Source organism: Macaca nemestrina, chromosome 18 (genome assembly GCF_043159975.1).
Source record: "Macaca nemestrina isolate mMacNem1 chromosome 18, mMacNem.hap1, whole genome shotgun sequence".
Classification (NCBI taxonomy): Eukaryota; Metazoa; Chordata; class Mammalia; order Primates; family Cercopithecidae; genus Macaca; species Macaca nemestrina.
The window spans coordinates 59,701,837-59,725,187 of record NC_092142.1 but is presented as its reverse complement, the minus strand read 5'-3'; the positions used below and the strand labels follow the sequence as shown (position 1 = coordinate 59,725,187).

The following is a 23,351-nucleotide window of genomic DNA, read 5'->3' as shown; positions in this document are numbered from 1 at the left end:
AATAAGACCAGTATTCCTCAGCAAAAGATGAATTATACAATTTGGATCATTGATCATACAGAGATTCGTTGTCAGCTTGACTTTTAAGATTTGCCAGGTATTAGAAGAGCTTATTTATAGAAAGCAGATGGCTTTTTGTCATTTAATTCACTGAAATTTACTTAGTATGAGGAAGGGAGAAATCAAGCTGGCTCCATGATAAAAGCTCTCTAAATACATTAGCTCCTTGAGTGGACTGCAGAGGGACAAATAGAACACTTCTTTTAAAACAAATTAGCCTTCTTTTATGTTTTAGAAGAGATAAGACCAAAGTCCTCAGCAGTGAATGATAACATTAGTCAAAGCAATTTCAGAATTTGCTTTATCAAATGCCGAATTCTCTCTCATCCCATTGACCACGGTGCTGCTTTTCTTTTAAGGTGCCCTCACTGCTTTCCTAGAATGTATCAAGTTCAAACAACAGTGCCTTATTTCAAATCTCAGACCCACTTCACTCCTATTCTCAGATCTCTGCCTTGTTTACCTACTTCTTATTTTTTGGATTCAGTCAAAACCCCAATTTGCTGCCCTTTGCTTTTCTGACATTCCATGGCACCTTTTGCGGCCTTTTGCAGTAACACATATTCTATATCCTTTCCAAAGCTGCCAAAATCATTTATCCAACTTTTCGGGTTTTATCCTAAATTTCAATATGACTGAAATACGCAGATGAGTGCTCTCACTCTATTTTGTTGATCTTTTTCTCTCCTTTCTGCCTTTCCTGTCTTTCCTTCTAACCACCTTATACCAATTAAACACTATTCAAGAGTGACAAGAAGTACAACCCTTGAAGCCAATAGTCTTGTTTTCTGACATATTTCATTAGTTTATGACTTGCACATCTTGAAAGGGGTATTTTTCTCTGTAATCAGCAAATAGATCCAACTACCTTATGGGATTATTGTGTTAATAATACCTTGTGGGATTATTGTGAGGCATAAATGAGATAAAGTGCCTGAAAACAAGCAGTGCCAGGAAACATAGACTTATTACAACTACAGGTGGCCTCGTTCAACATATATTATTAAAACCTAGCTAGTTCCCACCGCGGATAGGTATCAGGGATCCGAAGACAGAAAAACCCCAGTTTCTTCTATAAAGGACCTCATTAATTAGGTTTGGAAAAGCTTAGAGTACCATTATTTGAGGATGAAAGATATGCTGGAGTGAATGGACAAATAAACCATGTTTGAGCATTTCTATTTGCAAGAGAAGACAATTGCTTCTTAATCTGCATGCACTTAAGATGGCCTAGGGTTGCTCATCTGAAAATCTGAACCGAGCTATGAGACAGCTCAAAAGAATCACTTTAGTGATCTATGGAAGTGACACAGGATCAAGGAGGAGAAGAGTGGGTTTGCCTGTGATTCATACCATGAGGAAGAATAAGATGCCTAGAAAACAATCACTCACCTTCAAAACCTGTAGAGTGTCTCAGTAAGAAGAAGAAAGAAGTTTCTCATAGGATAAGGCAACGCTTTCTGTAAAAACATCAGAAATGACCAGTCATTTTTGTCCAACAGTGGTCAATTATGATGGACCTACTCCAATGCAGGCTTCAGAGCCCCCCCATTAGCATTGGCAAAGATTTTGCCAAGCAAGAGTCACATTTTGGTTTCTTGATTTGCCTATTCCTGCTTCTTTCTGCCTCCTTTATGTGTTTTGATTCCTAGTATGCATCTTCCACACAGATCTCCATATCATTATCTGTTTCTGGAGAAACCAACCTATGGTGTTGGAATTTTAATATAGATTGGATTAAGAAAATGTGGCACATATACACCATGGAATACTATGCATCCATAAAAAAGGATGAGTTTGTGTCCTTTGTAGGGACATGGATGCAGCTGGAAACCATCATTCTTAGCAAACTATCACAAGAACAGAAAACCAAACACCGCATGTTCTCACTCATAGGTGGGAACTGAACAATGAGATCACTTGGACTCGGGAAGGGGAACATCACACACTGGGGCCTATCATGGGGAGGGGGCAGGGGGGAGGGATTGCATTGGGAGTTATACCTGATGTAAATGACGAGTTGATGGGTGCTGACGAGTTGATGGGTGCAGCACACCAACATGGCACAAGTATACATATGTAACAAACCTGCACGTTATGCACATGTACCCTAGAACTTAAAGTATAATAATAATAAATAATTTTTTTAAAAAAATTTAAAAAAAAAGAAAAGAAAAGAAAAAAAAAGTTATAGGCATTTGTTAGAGACAGAATGGACTTTTCCAAGTACATTTCTACGTATGATGCACAGATACTTCCAATTTATAATACCTTTATAAGCATGTTTATGGTAGCACTAATACCTATGAAAATTGCGAGCAGACATGCATATTTTGGCTCATTTTGTTCGAGCTGGAAAAGGTCAGGGACGGTGTAAAAGGAATGGTCCACCTATGTTCACTAACGCTGTTTGACTGTTGTGGTTTGCTATTCCAAAGTCTGTCTTCAGCTGCCCTGCTTCAAAAAGGCCCTTTAAAAATGATGGTGGTTGGGCCAGGCGTGGTGGCTCATGCCTGTAATCCCCATACTCTGGGAGGCCGAGGCGGGTGGATCACCTGCGGTCAGGAGTATGAGAGCACCCTGGCCAACATGGCAAAACCCTGTCTCTACTAAAAATACAAAAAAATTAGCTGAGCATGGTGGCACATGCCTGTAGTCCCAGCTACTTTGGAGGCTGAGGCAGGAGAATCTCTTGAACCTGAGAGGTGGAGGTTGCAGTGAGCTGAGGTCATGCCACTGCACTCCAGCATGGGCGATAGAGTGAGACTCTATCAAAAAAAAAAAAAAAAAAAAAAAAAAAAGATGATGGTGATGGATACAAAAAAATTGTTCACATACTAAATGCAACTTGATCTTACAGGTTAAAAATGATTAAAATGACAACTTTTATGTTATGTATTTTACCAGAATTTTAAAAAGCTAATAAAAATGGAAGAACTCAAGCCTTAAGCTTAGAGAAAAACAGCCAAAAATTAATCATTTGGAAGTTGGTTAATAATAGGAATTTGTCATAGCCTTATGGATTGGGGAAGTTACTCACGAAAACAACTCATGGAGACAATGAGAGACTCATGGAGAGAATGAACAGAGAATGAGTGACTCATTACTGCTCAGCCTTTTCGCTAAGATCAAGTGTGAGAATGAGTGACTCAACTCAAGGAAAGAATGAAGTTTAACAACAGAGTAGTGGTTTTCCTCTTGTACTCCACTCTAGACATTCTCAAACTTTGACCATAAAAATAACCTGGGAAGATTGTTAAAAAGCCTATTCTCCAGGATACAAACCCAAAACAATTCAATCAGAATCTCCCAGGCATCAGGTTCTTCAGGTCCCCACATGATCTACTGTGGAGTCAAGTTTGAGAAACCTGTTCTACTTCTATACCTTTTACTAGCAAATATATTTCATCCTAATGGAGGCTGTTATATACAGAAATTCTTAATTGACAGATGGCGTGGAAGTGACTGATGTGGTTTGGCTGTGTCCCCACCCAAATCTCATCTTGAATTGTAGCTCTCATAATTTCCATGTGTTGTGGGAGAGACCTGGTGGGAGGTAATTGAATCACTGGGGTGGGTCTTTCCCATGCTGTTCTCGTGAAATGAACAAATCTCACGAGATCTGATGGTTTTATAAAGGGTAGTTCACCTGCACACAATCTCTTTTGCCTTCCGCTATGTAAGACGTGCCTTTGTTTCTCACTGACCTTCCACCATGATTGTGAGGCCTCCCCAGCCCTGTGGAACTGTGAATCTATGAAACCTCTTTCCTTTACAAATGACCCAGTCTCAGGTATGTCTTTATTAGCAATGTGAGAACAGACTCATACAGTGACATAAAAATCTTTCATTCTCCAAATTATGACATTGCCCTCAAGTTCTCCAGTCTCAGGAGGGAGTAGGAAAGAAAGATGCTTTCATGGATAAGAATCACCTTGGTACAAGAGTAAAAATGTTATCAATGTTCAGCTTTTCCAATAACAACTCATTGCCAAAAGCCCTGAAATACGCATCTGCTTTCTCCCACCATCGCCAAACGATTTAGAGTAGATTAGGCCTCCTATTTTACAGCAATGCTGCGGTAGCCTTCAAGCTGATCTTCTTGCTTTCAATTTGCTTTTTTTTTCCCCATGCTTTTTCCATTTTTTAAAATCTAAACAACAGTCAGATTTGTTTTTCATAAAAGCTATTCTGGTTACATCATTCTTCTCAGACTTCTTCAATGGTATGCTTTTAGCTTTTATAATAAATGAATATTCTGCGCCTTCCTACCTCTGCATATTCATCTTCAAGATCCTCCTTGTGACTCTTTCTCATCTGCCTTCATTGTGATCGCGACAGGAGGCAGAGAAATTCTAGGCAGAAAAGGGTCAGTCTCCAGCGAAAACCCCACCCTCAAGCCAAAATGCCTGAAACTGCGGCCCAAAGTGAGGACTTATATCCCCATTTCCTTGCTTAAATGTTGTCTTTTCCTAAATCACCCATGGTCCCACTCTGCCGCATCCTGTGCCTGTAGAAACCCCAGATTCAGGACTACGACCGGACATCGGAGAAAAGTGGCTTGACTTTAGAGGGACAGTTTGACGAGGTAACTTCAGAGAAGTCTGGCTGGAAACAGCCGGACTTCAGGGGACGATTACCTACACCCCCCATCCCATTTGCAGCTCCCCTTCCGGCTGAGAGCCACTTTCATCGGCAATAAAATGCCCTGCGTTTACCATTCTTCGTTTGTGTAACCTCATTTTTCCTGGACGCTGGACAAAAGCTCCAGAGCCACAAGCGCATATATAAAATGCTGTCACACTGACCCTTCGCCCTCGCTGGCAGAGGGCAGCCGCCCCACGCGACAAAGCAAATGGCCCACTGAGCTATTAACATTTAAGCTGTCCAGGAATGGCAGAGCTAAAAGAGCACTGTAACAAGCCCTCTGGGGCCTCGGGGGTTGCAGGCACCCCAACTGGACATTGACGCAGGGCCCTCATGGAGGTCTCTCCTTCTGCAAAGCGGCTGGCCAGTTCCAGCGCTCATGCACTCCAATTCCCCCCTCGTTCACTCACCTGCTCCTTTCCGTGAAGAGTTGAGAGCAAGGGGCTGAAGAAACGAGGCACCTCTGTCACAGGTCCCGCGAAGGAGTCAGGGAAATCCCCTGCTTCAGTTGTACTTCTCATTCCCTCCAACGCATCTCTCTCTCGCCCAATTTTTTTTCTTCCTCTATGTCTTTATGTCTCTACCTAGCTCCACCTCCCACACCTCAGGAAGGTGACCCACGCTATTGCCTTTGACTAGAATAGGCTTTGCTCTCCCCTTGCCTGGTGATCCCCATTCACCTATCAGCTCTCGGATTAAATATCCTTCAGGAAACTCTTCCTGACAGGCTGCATCACTCAATGAAAAAAGAAAAAAGAAAAAAGGTTAAAGTTAAAATATAAGGCAGCAGACATGATTAAGATTCATCTTTAGCAAAGTAAGTATGCTGAATTCCCCCACCCCCATCCCCCAGCCCTCAAGATGTAAGAAAGCGTAATAATGTTTCTTTTGTTCGCCACTTTATCACTAAGACTTAATATTATGTCTGGTGCTTTGATAAATGTGTTTCTCTCCTTAATGATGAGGTGACCTACTAATCTTACTTTCTGCAGCAGAAAGCCCCAAAGGAATGAAAATTTCATAGCACTCTAAGTTGTTGTGTCTTTCCATTCCAGAACAATGTCGCTTCGTTCTCAGTTTAGATGGAAAATTTCTTGAGAGTTCCTGGAGTCTGGGATTAGTCGCAAGAGGATTAGACCTTTAACTAGAATGATGATGGCTTGGAGAGTGGATGATTATAGCCTAGCATGTCACAAGCGGACTCAAGAGACTGATCACAGTGTTGGCATTAGAAGATTCGTTGAAGCAAATTGAACGCCCCGCGTCAATCTTGATAAAGGTCAGATTATAAGAAATAAAAGTAAGTACCATTTAACCTAATAGGTAGCATAGGTACACCTCCATTTTCTCTAGAGCCTGAGAATATAAATAGTTGAAAGAGGATTCAGGCAAATTAACAAATTCGGAATACAGGAACACATCACTATCTGTTACAAGGTGTCAGCGTCTTACCATCCCACCCCAACTTTTTATTTATTTATTTATTTATTTACTTACTTATTTATTTATTTCTTGCTCCTCCAAGTGTAAGGAACTGAAATCTCATTGCTCCTAGCCTCATAGATCTCCTTTTTTAAAAAAATACTATTTTTAGTTCTTTTAACTACTACTACAAGGCCAATAGTCTAAGTTTTACAAAGAAACCCACCAATTGCTTAAAAAAAAATGATAAAACCTTTCAAACTTTTTTTTTTTTTTTTTTTTTGAGACGGAGTCTCGCTCTGTCGCCCAGGCTGGAGTGCAGTGGCCGGATCTCAGCTCACTGCAAGCTCCGCCTCCCGGGTTTACGCCATTCTCCTGCCTCAGCCTCCCGAGTAGCTGGGACTACAGGCGCCCGCCACCTCGCCCGGCTAGTTTTTTGTATTTTTTTTAGTAGAGACGAGGTTTCACCGTGTTAACCAGGATGGTCTCGATCTTCTGACCTCGTGATCCGCCCGTCTCGGCCTCCCAAAGTGCTGGGATTACAGGCTTGAGCCACCGCGCCCGGCCCCTTTCAAACTTTTTAAAGAGGAAACAATGTTACTGGAAAGAGAAAGTGAATATCATTTCCCAAGTTCTGTCACTAAAATGTGTCTTATCTTTCTAGATTTCCCATAAGTATGAGTGTCTATACCTCACTAACCTGAAGATTATGACCTGAATGCAATTTCAGATAACTCAGATACCTCACCAGAACACAGAACCCAAATTCAAGTGTTTGTATTGTAGGAGGGAGTGAACTCTCTATATACTGCAATTGCATTCGGGGGTCAAAAAATCACAGCCCACAGGGCAAATCTGCAAGCACCCAGTTTTTGTAAATGAAGTGTTATTGTAACATAACCATGACCAGCTGTTTATGTAACTGTCTCAGGACACTTTTGCTGTAAAGGCAAAGTTGCAGGGTTGAGACAGACACTGCTCAAACTAACCCCTTACAGAAAATGTTTGACAGCACCTGCAGGTTTATAAGATTCCGATACATTTTACCAGCTGGTCTTAGCAATGGGAAATTAGGGAAGGATATTTATTTTCTGAGGCGAATATGCTAGAAGCAGTAGCAGATAGTAGTAAATAGGAAAGAAATCGGTGGTATTAAATAAGTAAAAGATCCCAAAGTAACACTGAATTTGGAGATAGAAGATTTGGAGATTTTGATATCTTCTTCAAAGTAGGCAGTAGACAAAAGCATTTCAGTTTGAGGAAGAAAATTTCAGTTGTATTAACTGGATACATCGAACCCAGTCAATGGATTATGGGCATCAGTGGAAGGAGATGAAGTTTTTAGAAGCTCATCAAAAGCAAGGATCACATCTTATGCCCATCTGATATCCTAGTACTTAAACTAAGTTTATTATCTGACAAAGCCATTTATTTTTCATCAAACATCACTGAGTACCCGGTAGCTTAAAAAAAAAGTTGTACTAGATCACCGAGTAGTCTCACAAGTGAAACTTGAAACTCTATGCTTAGAAATAGTTGTTTACTATTAATTTCTTCTTCTAATAAAATATTTTTGAAACATTATATACATATCTAAAATAAAGGAGACTTGGCATCACTTAATAGCTATGTCATCCCGGGCAGGTAACTTAACTTTAGATGATCCAGTTTCCTTATATGTAAGATAGAGATCATAATGGTCATTACTTCATTAAGTTATATTTAAAAATCACAAATCAGTAGTGGCATAAACACCAAGCAATCACAACACAACAATAAATCTGTTGTTATTGAAAGATACGTTCACATTCATTAAAATGTTAGTGGTAAGCACAATCTCACTAATGATCGCATTCCAGTTCTTTGGACTTGCCTCAAGTATGCAATTGGTGGCTGCAAAAATGAACAGGACATTGGTCTCACCCAGTGAAGCTGTTTTATTTTATTTATTTTTTGTCTTTATTCTGGTCGTCTTATGAAAAGAGTGAAGATGACTTTATCTGGCTTTTGCTTATCATAAATTTCTTGCTGGTTGGTGGCCTAATTTCTTCTCTACACTCAATTTCCTTCAGAAAAAAATTCAGTTCTTTCTCTTTCCCTACCATTTCTTATTTTCTACAATACCAGAATGGAGATTGCACACCTTAAGTGTGGGCCTAGGTGCTGTGACTGTACTTCATAAGCTTAAAACACTGTCCAGATATTGGTTTTTATTTATTGCTTTCAATGAATGGAAAAGTCCCTTGCCTTCTTGTCACCTACCTAACACCACTCGTTGAGAGATATTTGCGGTCTTAATATAGTCAGCTTTTCCCAGCTTGGTCTGTTATTTTCCAGTTTTTATGCCTTTCCAATATCTTTTACTATTGAAAATCTGACCTTTATATACAGAAAACATTACAGTGACTAAAGAACAAAAGATAATAATCCTTGACTTTCCATAGCACCTTATAAATATTAAATCAATTTTCACAAGCAATATAAAGCTGGACTATAAGCTCGATTGGAAACCATGTTTTATTTATCTTTGCAAACCAAGAACTTGTCTCATATCTAGTAATTAGTAGGTGCTCAATAATTCTTAAAATGTAAATATTATCATAAATCACAATGAAAGATTCAGGTAGAGTATCATCTTTTGTATACACATGAAAAATACACTTAGTGAAGTAGAAAAAATCACATGGAGCTAGAATTTAGTTATTTTAATCCATCATTCAAAACTCTAGAGTATTAGTGCTCATAAAAACAACACCAGAAATAAAAGAGGATGGTTTCTGATTGGCATCCTCATGATATTATTTCAATAGCAGGATGTTAAAATAAATTGATTATTATTGTAACCCATCCTGACATAATCAGGTGCTTTATATTCAATTTAGAAACTTCTGCTGCATTGACTAATGTGGTAGCCATTTGCCATATGTGACTACTTAAATTTAAATTTCAATTAATTAAAATTAAATAAAACCAAAAATTCAATTCCTCACTCACACTTGCCACATTTCAAGAACTCAAGTATCACATGGAGTCAGTGGCTGCCATAATGAACAGCAGAAATATACAACCCTGTGAAAAGTTCTAGAAGCTGCTGGAATAATTCTATTCATTCCCTGGAATTCTTGACAAGGTTTTCCAAAACATCAATTGGGCCATGTGGGCAGACGTTGTATGATTGAGATGCTTTGAAGTGTCAGACAGTATTTGAGAGATGAAAGGAGATGGTCTGTGAAAAGTAAAAAAAAAAAAAAAATTAAATGATATATATATCACTATATAAAATTTAAAAATGATATATATCATATATACATATATATACACACACACGTAGTTTACTGGTGTAACAAAATGAAATATTTTGTCTTTGTTTTGTTTTTGAGACAGAGTCTCTCTCTATTGCTCAGGCTGGAGTGCAGTGACACGATCTTTGCTCACTGCAACCTCCGCCTGACAGGTTCGAGTGATTCTTCTGCCTAAGCCTCCCAAGTAGCTGGGATTACAGGTGCCCACCACTACACCCAGCTAATTTTTTTGTATTTTTAGTAGAGACGGTGTTTCACCATGTTAGCCAGGCTAGTCTCGAACTCGTGACCCTAAGTGATTCACTCACCTCGGCCTTCCAAAGTGCTGGAATTACAAGCTTGAGCCACCATGCCCAGCCTTTGCTTCCCAAAATGTGGCAGATGTGATGCCAGAAAGGTGTTCCTATCCAGACCCCAGGAAAGGTTTCAAGAATTCTTGGATCTTGCACAAGAAATAATTCAGAGTGAGTCCACACAGTAAAGTGAAAGCAAGTGTATTAAGAAAGTAGAAGAATAAAAGAATGACTACTCCATAGACAGAGCAGCCCCAAGGCCTGCTGGTTGCCTGTGTTTCACATGTGCACACTAATAAATTTTGTATGCCTTTTTTTCTTATTAATCTGCCTTTTGTCAGTTGATTTTTCAATGAACTACATCAGTGGGCAAAGGAGAAGTTTTCCTTGGCCCCTACAGTTTTGGTGCTGTGAGCAGGATAACAAATCCCTCTGTTTCATAGCCTACAGACGGAACCTTGGAACAACGGAGGAAACGCTTACAAAAAATAGTAAGAATTACTCTACCAAGTCAATCATCCTAGATTTCTGCCTATGGAGCCCAGGTTGAATAAGAGTAGTAAGAATCCTTTTCTTTTTCCCCTTCCAATTGGGATTACCAGGAAACAAATTGAATATGAACTAGTTCACTTATGTAATAAATAAATTACCTATATTTTAAAGAAAACTTTTTGGAGCACTCTCATCTTAAATAGCTATCTTATTGGTACCTATAAAAATACAAATCTGTGTGTGTGAGAGAGAGAGAGACTTAAAAAATTCCTTGGCAAGATTTTTTTTTTTAAAAGAAAGGCAGAAATCAGTTTTTTAAAAAAGTTAAAATCCTTTGTATGTGAGGACAGTAAAGATCACCGGTGGCCATCAAGCAGAACATCCAGAGGCAAAACTCCTTATCTGAGGAATTCAGGCATAATTTGACTTCCCTATGATCTAAAGCAAGCATCTGGTTCCAGGTTTCTTTCCCTAAAATGCATAAGTAACTAAACTTTCCAAACATCTCCAGAATGCATGCATAGTGAAACTCTTTGTGCAACCCTTGCTGACATTAAGGCACCAACACATGGACAAATGTAATCATTTCTCATGACCTACATGGCTAACATAGTCCAAATTACCCTTAAGCGCGTGCTTTAAGGTCTATAAATACCCCTAAGGAAAAATCCATTGTGGTAGCTCAGTCCTCTCCTGCTGAGGCATCCCACTGCATTCTTCTGCAGCGTTCTTTCTTTCTAACAAATCCTTCTTTCTTCAAACCTAACTTTTGTCGGTAAATTCTTACCAACCTGTGAGTCAAACATTTTCCAATGTCGGGGCTCTGACACCACACTGGGCAGTTTGCTGAAAGTGCTGTGTTGGATCCCTTGTGGGATTTTTCAAAAAGGCACTCCAGCCCATAGTTCAGTGGCTAGGATTCCACTTTTTAACCATCATGGCCAGGGTTTGGTTCCTGATCAGGGAATCAGTCCCTCAGAAATGTTAAGCCTTTTAACTAAGAAGAAAAAAGAAATATTTATAAAAATGAGTCTGAATTATCCATGTTGAATTTTTATTTTGTGACTCTTGATCTTTTGGGGTAACCATTAATATATTTTCTATCCCTATGGGCAGTTTTTGATTTCCGGTCTTACCTACTGTTTCTTTTAATCCTCTATCTCTGGAGCACAGGGGTTATCAAGCCTTTGTGTGCAGACAGTCAGCTGAGAAGCTGAAATCCTAAAGAATATTGCTGGGCAGAAATGTGGTGTGCACCTCATGTGCAGTTAACAATCCTGTCCTTTCTTTGAGATGTCTTTGAGGATGTTCTGCATCCTGGGAGGGTTGCAGCTTTTGATCCCTCTTTGGAGAGCTTGGTTAAGCCATGAGGGACTTCTTGGGTTTAATTTCATGTGTGCTTATTTGTTTTGTTTTTGAGTGATTTGTTTAGGTATATCTTTGTTTTAAACGTTTGGCATATATTTAGAGTGTGGAGCAACTTCTGTTTTCCTTATATCTTGCTTTCTCCACTGGCCCAGAGAGACATACCTCACTCCACACTGGGAAACAAACAAATGAGTGAAAGAGGCTGGATTCTCCCTGGCCAGGAAGGTAGACAGATCTCTCCCTCAGCTACCTCTGCCATATTCTCAGTTCCAATGAAAGCTCAACCTCTCAAGAGACATAAAGTTTGCTACTGGTATATTCGAAAGGATTTTTAAGAGCACTCTGGTCAAAAATAAGCTTAATTAAAAGCTGCTATTCTTCTTTGATCTCTTTAAAATCCTATTTCTCACATGGGAACTTCTTACTGAACTAGATTTTTTTTTCTCCCTGAAACTCCTGCTAACTAGAACTTCACTGGCTTTTGGGAAAGGTTAAAATCTCCACAATAGTTTTCTGTAAGACTTGTTCTCCCATTTACTTCTTTTCTTCCTTCCTGTATGCTACCTTAACTATTGAGGCGGGAGAAAAAGGTCTGGAGGCAGGGAACCTAGGGCCAATTTGCACTGACTTCCAAGAACTGAATCAAAAGGAAAATCCCAACTTACCATGTCCAAGTAACAAAAAGATCCCTTTGCAATCACTACCCCCACCTTCCGTGCCACAGATGAAAAATGGAAAGTACCTCTGATTGGTCCCCTCTCACAACCAATCAGACTGGTTGCAGGCCTTGTCTTCATTTGCATAGGGGTGTAACTTTGAAACTTCAGCCTCTGATTGGCCTCCTTCTGCAACCAATCAGACTGGTCATGGGCCACTACTTCATTTACATAGGGTGCAACCAAATAACCAACTGGAAATATCTACAGGATATTTAAACCCCAGATAATTCTGTAACCAGCATTCTTGAGTCCCTTTATTTATGCAGAGCAGGCTCAAGCAAGGTACTCTGTAGAAGACTTGTGTGGCCCAGCCCCTCAGTGTTTTTCTCCTGGGTTTTTGCATCAGCTTTAAGGGAATGAATTTCTCTATTGTTGACTACAAAAAAATTCATTCAATATGTACAAATATTACAGACACAATCTTTGCCTTGTCCCCCAATCCTCAATATTTTTAAGTCTAATCCAAAATTTCATATACAAAAGTTCCAAAAAAGTCAACTTAAAAAGAGCCTTTGTGGCCAATCACTATTCTTCTTGCACTTTATGCAAATAGTGAAGTATTTTACAAACTAAAGTTTAGTTTGCAAATAAGTTGTTCATACTATGATTTCTTCTTGGTAGAAATGGGGCACTGGAGAGAGAAAAATTATGTTTCAACAACAGTCAAAAACAACAACAAATAAATCAAACCTATGGTACACCTGTCATTAACTTCAACTCTTTTTTTTTCAGATTTTATGAATTACCCGCTGTCTAAACTAAATCCTAAACTTTTAGGTTTAATATCTGACTCTGACTCTCCAGACTAACATTTCTATTTGCATCCTAAAATTCTGTTTTGAAATAATGAGAAAGTAAAACTGTTTTTTTTCCTAACGCTCTGAAAACTAAAGCTAGACAACTTGATATAAACTTTAAGAGAAATAACTACAGCAGCTTAAATATAAACACTCTTCATGGCTGTTGATGTATGAACTACTCAGAAAATTCACTGGAACACCTGATTCAAACTACAATCCAGAAAAATCTATTAGATTGCCACTGCCTGCCCACTCTGACTGAAGAAACTTCAGTTACTCTAGCAAAACTGGTTTATAGACCACTCCAGCCATTAAACTTTTTTTTTTCCCTGTTTACTGAAGGGGTGGCCTGCCCCTCCACACCTGTGGGTGTTTCTCGTTAGGTGGAACGAGAGACTTGAGAAAAGAAATAAGACACAGAGACAAAGTATAGAGAAAGAAAAGCGGGGGCCCAGGGGACCGGCGCTCAGCTTACAGAGGACCCACGCCGGCACCGGCCTCTGAGTTCCCTTAGTATTTATAATTATCTTTACCATCTTAGAGATAAGGGAGTGGCAGGACAATAGGATCGTTTTTAGGGAGGAAATTAGCAGTAAGACATAAGAACAAGGATCTGTGACATGAATAAGTTTAAAGGAAAATCCTGTGCCTTGAGATAAACCTTTTAGCAACATTGTTTCATCCTATCACATGGGGATAAACCTTGGACAATACCTAGCTTTTCTAGGAACAAAGTCACACCCTGCACGCCCAAAATCCATTAAACCTTGAGTTACCACAGCACATGTCTCTTGCAAGGACAAGGTTGGGGGTAGGGTCACAGATTAACAGCATCTCAAATACAGAACAAAATGGAGTCTCTTATGTCTACTTCTTTCTATATAGACACAGTAACAGGCTGATCTCTTTCTTTTCCCCACAGTTTACATAGAAATGCCTCTTATTAAATTTCTGTTTGCTTGCCTCATATACATAGGCCTCGCTTTGAGGGCCCATCTGCATTGACATCTTCTGCACTGGGACACAACTGTTTAACTGAACTGATGTATTCTCAGGACTGAGGCTGTTTGAAGAAGATACAAAGCAATGTACTTAAATTTCTTTCTCGGCTTGTTCCAATGTTCCCCCACCCATTTTGCCTACTCTTATTTAGAAACTTCTAACCCCAAACTCTCTATACTTACCAATCCTACATTAATATATGAAACTTTCTGAAAATACAGTTTTAAATCAGGGACTAAATAATACCAAAAATATTTCATCCCAAATTATACTTCTTTGACATATTTTGAGATGGCTATTCAAAGGGAGTGCAGACAGAAATACCCAAGCAAAGCTGCCTTTGTGGAGGAGATTCGCATCTGTAGAGAAAATCTGCATTGGGAAATAAATAGCAAGGCTGTCTTTCCACCCCCTTCCCCTTGTCAGAATCTAGGAAGGATTGGCTTCTGGGAGAGAAAGACTGATAGCCTGACACCTCTGAGGATCGGACGGAAACGTTCTTTTTTTTTTTTTTTTTTTCTTTTTTAATACTTTAAGTTCTGGGATACATGTGAAGAATGTGCAGGTTTGTTACATAGGTATACATGTGCCATGGTGGTTTGCTGCACCCATCAACCTGTCATCTAGGTTTTAAGCCGTGCATGCATTAGATATTTCTCCTAATGCTATCCTTCCCCTTGCCCTCAACCCGCCGACGGGCCCCGGTGTGTGATTTTCCCCGCCTGTGTCCATGTGTTCTCATTGTTCAGCTCCCACTTATGAGTGAGAACATGCGATGTTTGGTTTTCTGTTCCTGTGTTAGTTTACTGAGGATGATGGTTTCCAGCTTCATCCATGTCCCTGCAAATGACATGAACTCATGCAGAAACATTCTTTCTAAGAGCTGCTATTCGTGAGATTTTGAGGTAAGAGGTCCGACTAGACCCCAGAAGTGAGTCTTGGACACCTGACCAAATTGAGGACTAGCTAAAACAGGTCCTGGTGGAAGTGCCTTCCTGTAAGACACGCCCACCTGTATGCCAAGTCATTTTACCATTGCCATGGCAACACCCGGAAGTTACCACGCCTTTCCATGACAACAACCAGACAACCCAGAAGTGACAACCCTCATCCTAGAAATGTCTGTATAAACCGCCCCTTAATTTGCATAAAATTAAAAGCGGGTATATATATATGAGCAAGGCGCTGCCTCTGAACTGCTACTGTGGCTACACCACCTATGTGGTAGTTCTGCTCCGCAAGGAAAGGTGCCTATGCTTCTGCTGCACACTGCTGCTTCAGTTGAAGTTACTTTTTAACACCACCAGCTTGCCCTTGAATTATTTCCTGGGCAAAGCCCAGAACGCCCCCGGATGAGCCTCAGTTTGTGGACTTGCCTGTCCTGTGTCAGTTTCATCCGCATAGTGAGAAAACCTTGGTTAGCCACGCCTTTCCTCTGCTCCTTCCTGTAACTGGTCTTGGTGTGCTCCAAACCCCTATTATTTGTGTAATCTCAGGACAGTATGAAACTTCAACCCTCTGGCCCTTTCTTTAATATGTCCATGTTTTGTTTGCTTCCGTGCATGAATATGCGTATAATTATATTTTGTATACTGTTTCTCCTATTAGTCTTTTAACCGGGGCCTCAGTTGTAAAAATATGTTTTAATCACCCACTTTCTTTTACTTTCTTCCCTTCCCTCTCTCCCCTTCATTCCTTCCTTCTCTAGAAACTCCCCTCTAGCCATACATGCTTATCTAATTATGTTCTTGCTTAAGGAATTCCAGAGGCAATCTTTAAACAAACTAGGCAAGAAGCCTATAGCCCCTGTGGAATCCTTTCACTTAGGGGAAGTCATGAACAATTAGTCCAGCATCATCTAGCTGAACATAATGCCAACCAGATCCGCATATGAGCAGTTACTCACATAGCAATCAACACGACACACGTACCCTGCACCCCCTGCCCCACTCCTGCATGCCTCCCATACTAAGTTTTCCTTTAAAATTTCTACGGTAAAATTTAAAATGTCAATGGCGCTTTAGAATACAGTTTCACATCTTGGTTTGCTAGCCCTCTGTTTCAACCAACTTTTCCTCACACCAGCCCTCACCTCTTGTGTTTGACATTTGAATGGTGAGCAAATCAACTTGGATCCAGTTACAATCTGACTGTTGTTAGCTGATTTCCAGAGAAACTTCAGGGGGCAAAGGAGAAGTTTGGCTCGTACAGAATACAGAGGTCCATAAGAAAAAGGCACCTTACAATAAACTCGAAAAGACAAACACATTAAGGGGTTATTTTTAGAAGTTTTTAGACTCACACAATACTTTTTTTAAATAGAAATTTTCTTAATGCTTTTCACAGAATTTATTGAAAGAATGAAAATCCAGGTTGAGCATTTTTTATCCTAAATGCTGGAAACCAGAAGTGGTTTGGATTTTGTTTTTGTTTTTATTTGTGGAATATTTGCATATTAATGAGATATCCGGGGAATGAGACTCAGTCTAAATCTAAAATTCACTTATGTTTCATGTATACCGTATACACATAGACTGAGGTACATACATACATTTTCTTAAATTTTGTGCATGAAACCAAGTTTTGACCGTCTTTTGACTGTGACAAGTCACATGAGGTCAGGTGTGAAATATTCCATGTGTGGTATCATGTTGGCTTTTAAAAAAGTTTAGAATATTGAAGAATTTAAGATTTGGGGTTTTGGGAATAGGAATTCTCCACCTGTATAAATTCTGTAAAGTAGATTGTATTTAAAGATTTTATGATTTTTGACCATTTTTCTGTCATTTCTCAAAACAGAAAAAAAACCTCCTCTTTCATTTTTTATTTTATGTATTTGAGTTTTCTCTTTTTTCCTAGTCTAGCTTATTATAGCTGATAGAGTTTATTGATTTATCTTTTAAGAAAACTCACCCTGTTTTGTTAATTATTTTTTTTCTCGTCTTTCTGGTGTCTCTAACCTTCTGCTCACTTTGGGCTTAATTTCTTCTTTTTTCTAATTCTTTGAGATTGTTTATTTGAGATATATTTGATGTCATTTATTGCTATAAATTTTTCTGTTTGGACTAATTTTGCTGCATCTCATAAGTTTTGGTAGGTTGTATTTCCATTTTCATTGATCCTGAGATATTTTTATATTTCCTTTTTAATTTCTTCTCTTGCCCATTTTTAAGAAGCATGTTGTTTCATTTCCACGTATTTGTGAATTTTCCAAGATTTCTCCTGTTGTTTCTTTCTAGTTTCATGCCATTGTTTTTTTTTTTAATTTTATTATTATTATTTTTTATTTTTTATTTTATTTTATTTTTTTTTTTTTTTGAGACGGAGTCTCGCTCTGTCGCCCAGGCTGGAGTGCAGTGGCGCAATCTCGGCTCACTGCAAGCTCCGCCTCCCGGGTTCACGCCATTCTCCTGCCTCAGCCTCCCGAGTAGCTGGGACTACAGGCGCCCGCCCCTGCGCCCGGCTAATTTTTTCTATTTTTAGTGGAGACGGGGTTTCACCATGGTCTCGATCTCCTGACCTTGTGATCCGCCCACCTCGGCCTCCCAAAGTGCTGGGATTACAGGCGTGAGCCACCACGCCAGGCCCATGCCATTGTTTTTGGAGAAGATCTTGATATGATTTCAATCTTTTAAAATTTGTTAAGACTTGTTTGATGGCCTAATACATGATACATCCTGGAGACTGTTCCAAATGCACATGAGTACAATGTGTATTCTCTTACTGTTTGATGGAACATCTGTATATGTCTGTAAGGTCCATTGTGTCTAAAGTTTAATTCAAGCCTAATGTTTCCTTATTGATTTTCTGATTTGATGATCTGTACACTGTGGAAAAAGGGGTATTGAGATCCCCTACTTGGAATCTTGGAATCTACCTGTCACTTCAGATCATTTAATAATTGCTTTATATATTTAACTGCTCCGATGTAGGGTGCCTATATATTTATAATTATTATGCCTCTCATTATTTAGTTACCTGTTTCTTTTTGCAGTTTTCAACTTAGTCTATTTTGTTTCAGTGTAGTTAATGTTCTCTTTTGATTTCCATTTGTGTGGAATATCTTTTCTGTCCCTTCACTTTCAGTCTATGTGTGTTTTATGAATAAAGCAAGACTCTCATAGGCAAAGTAAAGTTTTTTAAATCTAGTCAGACTTTCTATTTCTTATTATTGAAGAAATTTAATCCATTTACATTCAAAGTATTTATGCCTAGGTAAGAAATTGCTACCACCACTTTGTAATTTGTTTTCTGGTTGCTTCATAAATCCTTTGTTTGTTTCTTTCTCTCTTACTGTCCTCCTTTGTGTTTTGGTGATTTTCAGTGGTAGCATGACTTGAGTCTCTTTTTATGTTTTGTGACACTACTATAGGTATTTGATTCGTGGTTACCATGTGGTCAACATAAATCACCCTACACATATAATATGCTATTTTAAACTGATAACCTGTCTACTGTGCTTTCTGCAGATTGATGTTGTTGGCCAGGTGGGATTTTCTGGTGGGACTGTGCTGCTTCTGTGGTGGGATTCCTCTGTTGGCCAGAATGCAGAGCTACTACCAACATCTCTTCGCTAGTCACTTTGAGCTCCACCCTGCTCTTTGTTTCTAACTGACCCCACCCAGGTAGTCCAGCACTGCCAGTATCTTAATGTTCCCCCATGAGACAGGACAGAAATAGGTCTCTTGCAGAGGATCCCAGAATGGTGGGTGAGTGGCTGTCTCTGACTCTCTTTCCCCACTATTGAAATTGTGGGCCAAGGGGAATCATCTTTGTGTGAGGTTGTGCCAGCTTGGAGGGAAGGACAACACAAACCAAGTGAAACTGTTCCTGTTACTCTTCAGATGCAGCTTTTCTCAGTTCCATGGTCCACTCTCAAGTTCTGAGATATCCATGAGGATGTTCTTATATGTGGATAGTTGCTAGGTGGACTTCTGTGAGGAAGAGTAGAGCCAGAGAATTTTTATTCTGTCATCTTGCTGGTCACTCTCCCTGGCCTTTCTTTACAAAAAGAAAAAAATAGAGGTGAAAATATTGACGTATTAGAGATAAATAAAGATTGGCTTTATAAACACTACTTATCTGACAATTGGCATTGACTTACACAGTAATAAAAACTTATGTACTGACACATAAACTTGTGTGGTAGACAAATTTCAAATCCCACCCCTCAAGGTGCAAGTCCTAATCTCAGGAACCTGTGAATACATTTCCTTTCATTGCCAAAAACTTTGCAGGTGTCATTTTGAATTAATCAGGTGGACCATCTAGTCACATAAGTTTTTGAAAGTGGAGAACCTTTTCTAGCTGTAGTCCGATGGTGATGTGACTGCAGAAGAAAGGTTTAGAAAGATGCAATGTTGCTGGCTTTGAGGACAGAGGAAGGGGGATATGAGTCAAGAAAAGTGAGTGACCTCCAGAACAAGAAAAGACCAAGGGAATGGATTCTTCCCAAGAGCCTGCAGAATGCAAAACAAAATTCAGTCTTTCTAATACCTTGATTTTAGCCAATGAGACCCATATCAAACTTGAGACCTACAGAACTATAAGTTAGTAAGCATGTTTTAAGTTACCAAGTTTGTGGTGATTTGTACAAAAGTAATAGAAAACCAATACAGTTAATCAACATTTAATGTTTTATATTTTATATTCAGGCATTGATATCTTGCCTCCTGAAAAATGAAAATGTCTGATAACACTTTACTCACATCCCTGATGGAAACAACCAGATGGAGTTGAATCCTTTTAAGCAGGTGCGTGAGCACTGAAATCACTGAGTACTCTTTCCAAAAATTGTGCCCAGAAGTCTCACACACTATTGTAACCTGCAGTATTGCTGTGGAATTTAATTCTGAATCTCTGCTTCAGCTCTTGTTACCAACTTAAAAGTGTGAACAAAGTAATTGGTTTATTACCCTGTGAAAGCATGTTTGGAAGAATTAAATGAGCATCAAGGATAAGCAATATCTGAGAAGGAAAATTCAAAAGCACTTGTGATAATACATAAGTTCATTTTGTTCTGTTTGCCAAAATATTTATTTTTCATGATTTCTACCAAGCAACTTATTCTTACTCCCAAACATCCCTCTGCTGTGACAGGGTGGTTTGCACTAGTCATGTTGAAATAGTTTCATCATCTCTTGAACATGCCATGCCATTTTCTGCTTTATTGTTTTTGAATATGTTCTTTACTCTGCACAAAATGTTATTTCCCGTCTTTGATTCTTGCCAGACTCCTTGGTCTTCACTGAAGACAAGACAAAGTTTCAAAGCTAGATATTCTCCAGGGAGCAGCACCATGACACCTGAGTTTACACCTTAGTTCTTCCACTTTTCTCACTTATCAGTCAGTGCAAGACTCAAGTAATAAGATCAAATGAAATGCAGACATTATTAAAACTTCTTTACTTGTAATTGCTTTGTTACATTCCCTTATGCATTCTTTGATTTGTTTATTCATAAATATTTATTGAGCATTTAACATAGGCTACATATCATAGATGGCACTAGTGACATAGTTCTGAAAAAAAAATAAGTATAATTATCTGGAGCTGAAAGCAGAATGCTCCAATTCTTTCTCTCTCATCTTCCATCTTTATAGCCACATTGCTTATCACCGTGCCTAAGGTATGAGATGCCTAATAAATATTTGAAGGAAAAACAGAGGAATGAACTGGGAGATAGGGAGAAGGAAAAGGGAAGAGATAAAAAGGAAGAAGTAGGATAAATAGTAAGAAATAAGAAAAGTAGAGGAAACAGGAAGAGACAAAGTCAGGGAGGGAGAGACAGAGGAAGAAAAGGAAATGAGTTCCCTGAATACCAAGTTCCCAGCCAAAATTTGGGCTAGACCCAGCTTTGCGGAAAGAGGAATAAACAAGTGTCTGTAGAATATGCATAGCTGCCATCTTGAAAAAAATTCATTTTTATTTAATGTAGACTATCAAAGACCCAAGATTCAATGATGTGGTATTTCACAAACTTTCCCACTGAATTATTCTAATAGCAGAGGGGAGTGAATGAGAACCTCCAGAGGCTCTCAACCAACAAGAAAAGTAAAACATTTTTTAAGTCTTTGGATTTATTTGAAAACTTCATGCATATTTTGTATTCCACTTATAATAAAGCCATGTCAGTTTAAACATAGATAACATTAGTTTTCTCTCAAATCTGTTAGTAAAATGTATGCTTTGGGAAATCGCATCTATAGTTCCTGCGCGGCTGCCGCGACAGCACCACCTACTCTGCAGTAATGACATACGCCAGCTTGCCAGGCATTCAACATGGAACACTGTGGGTCATACGGTCTCTGAGCATAACACCCACAATGATTGTGACTAGAGACAATGAACGTGACCTCTTACCACAAAGCTCATACTGGGGACAAATGTCCACACTGGAAACCAACCGTTCATACTTTATATTCCAGGAGTCCTCCAAGCATGTTAAAACAGCAATTACTATTTAAGAAGTTCCGTTTTAGCTGTTTCTAAATCAGTTAATAATATGTATTTTCCTTTTAATATGCTTCTGAGGAGACTAAAGTACCTCTTATATAATTTTATTAATCTACACAACATTGCCTTTTCAAAGATAGGCTTTTTCATCACTTAAATTTCCTTATTTTATACCAAGTTAAAATCTAATATCAAGCAATTCTCTTGCTTAAGTAATAGCAATGTGTTTATAATTGAATGATCATTAGAGTTTGAGCTTTAAATCTGAATATTTTGCAATTAAGTCAATACAATACAGTAAAAAGGGGCTTTAAATTTTTAACTCACGCATATATATATATACATAGTTGTCTCTGGGTGTCCATGAGGGATTATTTCCAGGAGGATCAAGCCTCTGATATCAAATGGTATAGTATTTGCATATAGCCTACACACTTCCTCTTGTATTCTCAAAATCATCTCTAGACTACTTATAATATCTAAAACAATGTAAATGCTTTGTAAATAGTTGCTATACTCTATAGCTTAAGGAATAATGTCAAGAAAAAATTGGTACATGTTTAGTACAGATTTAATAGCTTTTCGAATATTTTCAATCCAATGTTGGTTGAATTAACTGATGAGGAACCCATGAATGTAAAGGCCAACTGTGTGTGTGTTTGTGTGTGTGTGTGTGTATTAGCTGATGTGTATATATACACATACATATATGTGAATATATGTGTGTGTGTGTATACATGTATGTGTTTGTGTGTATATATGTGTGGTGTAGATTGTTCCATCAAAATGCAATATGAAAAATGTAAAAAAGAAAAACAAACGGTTTATTTAGTACTACATTATTACTTCTTTCCATTCTAGCACTCTCCTATCCTATAATTAATTCAACATTTTTAGGTAAAAATAAATACATCATTGCTTATTACAATCAACAATATGAGGGTAATTATATATTTACACATTCTCTTTGTGTGGTGACTCTACAAACCACCGTGTGTGTGTGTGTGTGTATATACATATATGTGTGTATATACACATCAGCCAATACACACACACACACACACACACAAACACACACACAGTTGGCCTTTACATTCATGGGCTCCTCATCAGCTAATTCAACCAACATTGGATTGAAGATATTTGAAAATCTATTAAATTTGTATTAAACATGCACTGTTGTATCATTGCTTATTACAATCAACAATATGTACATATATATGTGCACACACACATCTTTTATAAATGTATGGATAAATTTTTAGTAGTAGAGTTCTCATTTATTAAGAATGACCAGTTATTGGTGTGATAACTGATATAAATTAGTGTGTAAGCATGGGAGCATTTGTAAATAAATATAACATTTCAATTAATCATAATATGTAAGGAATTAATATTGATACTATGCTCAATTGAATGTGTAATATACTTGAGATCCAATTACAACGCCTCTTTATTATGTGTTTACTTGAAAGCTTTCTAAACTATTGGAGAGAAGTCTTCCAAAAGACTTCTGGAATCATTCTTTCCCAATATTCAAATAACTCTTAGCCTGGAAGTTGCTTTTGTTCAGGGTGGTTTATAAAGTCACCACACAAAGAGAAGGTGTAAGTAGCAGGCATTTTCCAGTGTATGAAGTGAAAGAGAGCATGTCCCTAACCTGCTAAAACTGCTTAGACATGTTGAAAAGCCAATAAAAGACTATATATTCAGAATAATAGAATTTTGTGATTTTTTACTTTAAAATAGGAGTAAAGGGTTATCAACATCTCTGTCTGAAATTAATATAATA

At 38.4% G+C, this 23,351-nt stretch overlaps 1 long non-coding RNA gene across 1 annotated transcript; it reads left to right on the top strand.

The window, feature by feature from the left end:
- Positions 1-15,005: 15,005 nt before the first annotated feature.
- LOC139359773 (uncharacterized) lies at positions 15,006-20,482 on the top strand. Its single transcript, XR_011616167.1, has 3 exons — positions 15,006-15,225; positions 19,760-19,858; positions 20,338-20,482. It is a non-coding gene; the product is annotated as an uncharacterized lncRNA (long non-coding RNA).
- Positions 20,483-23,351: the final 2,869 nt, after the last annotated feature.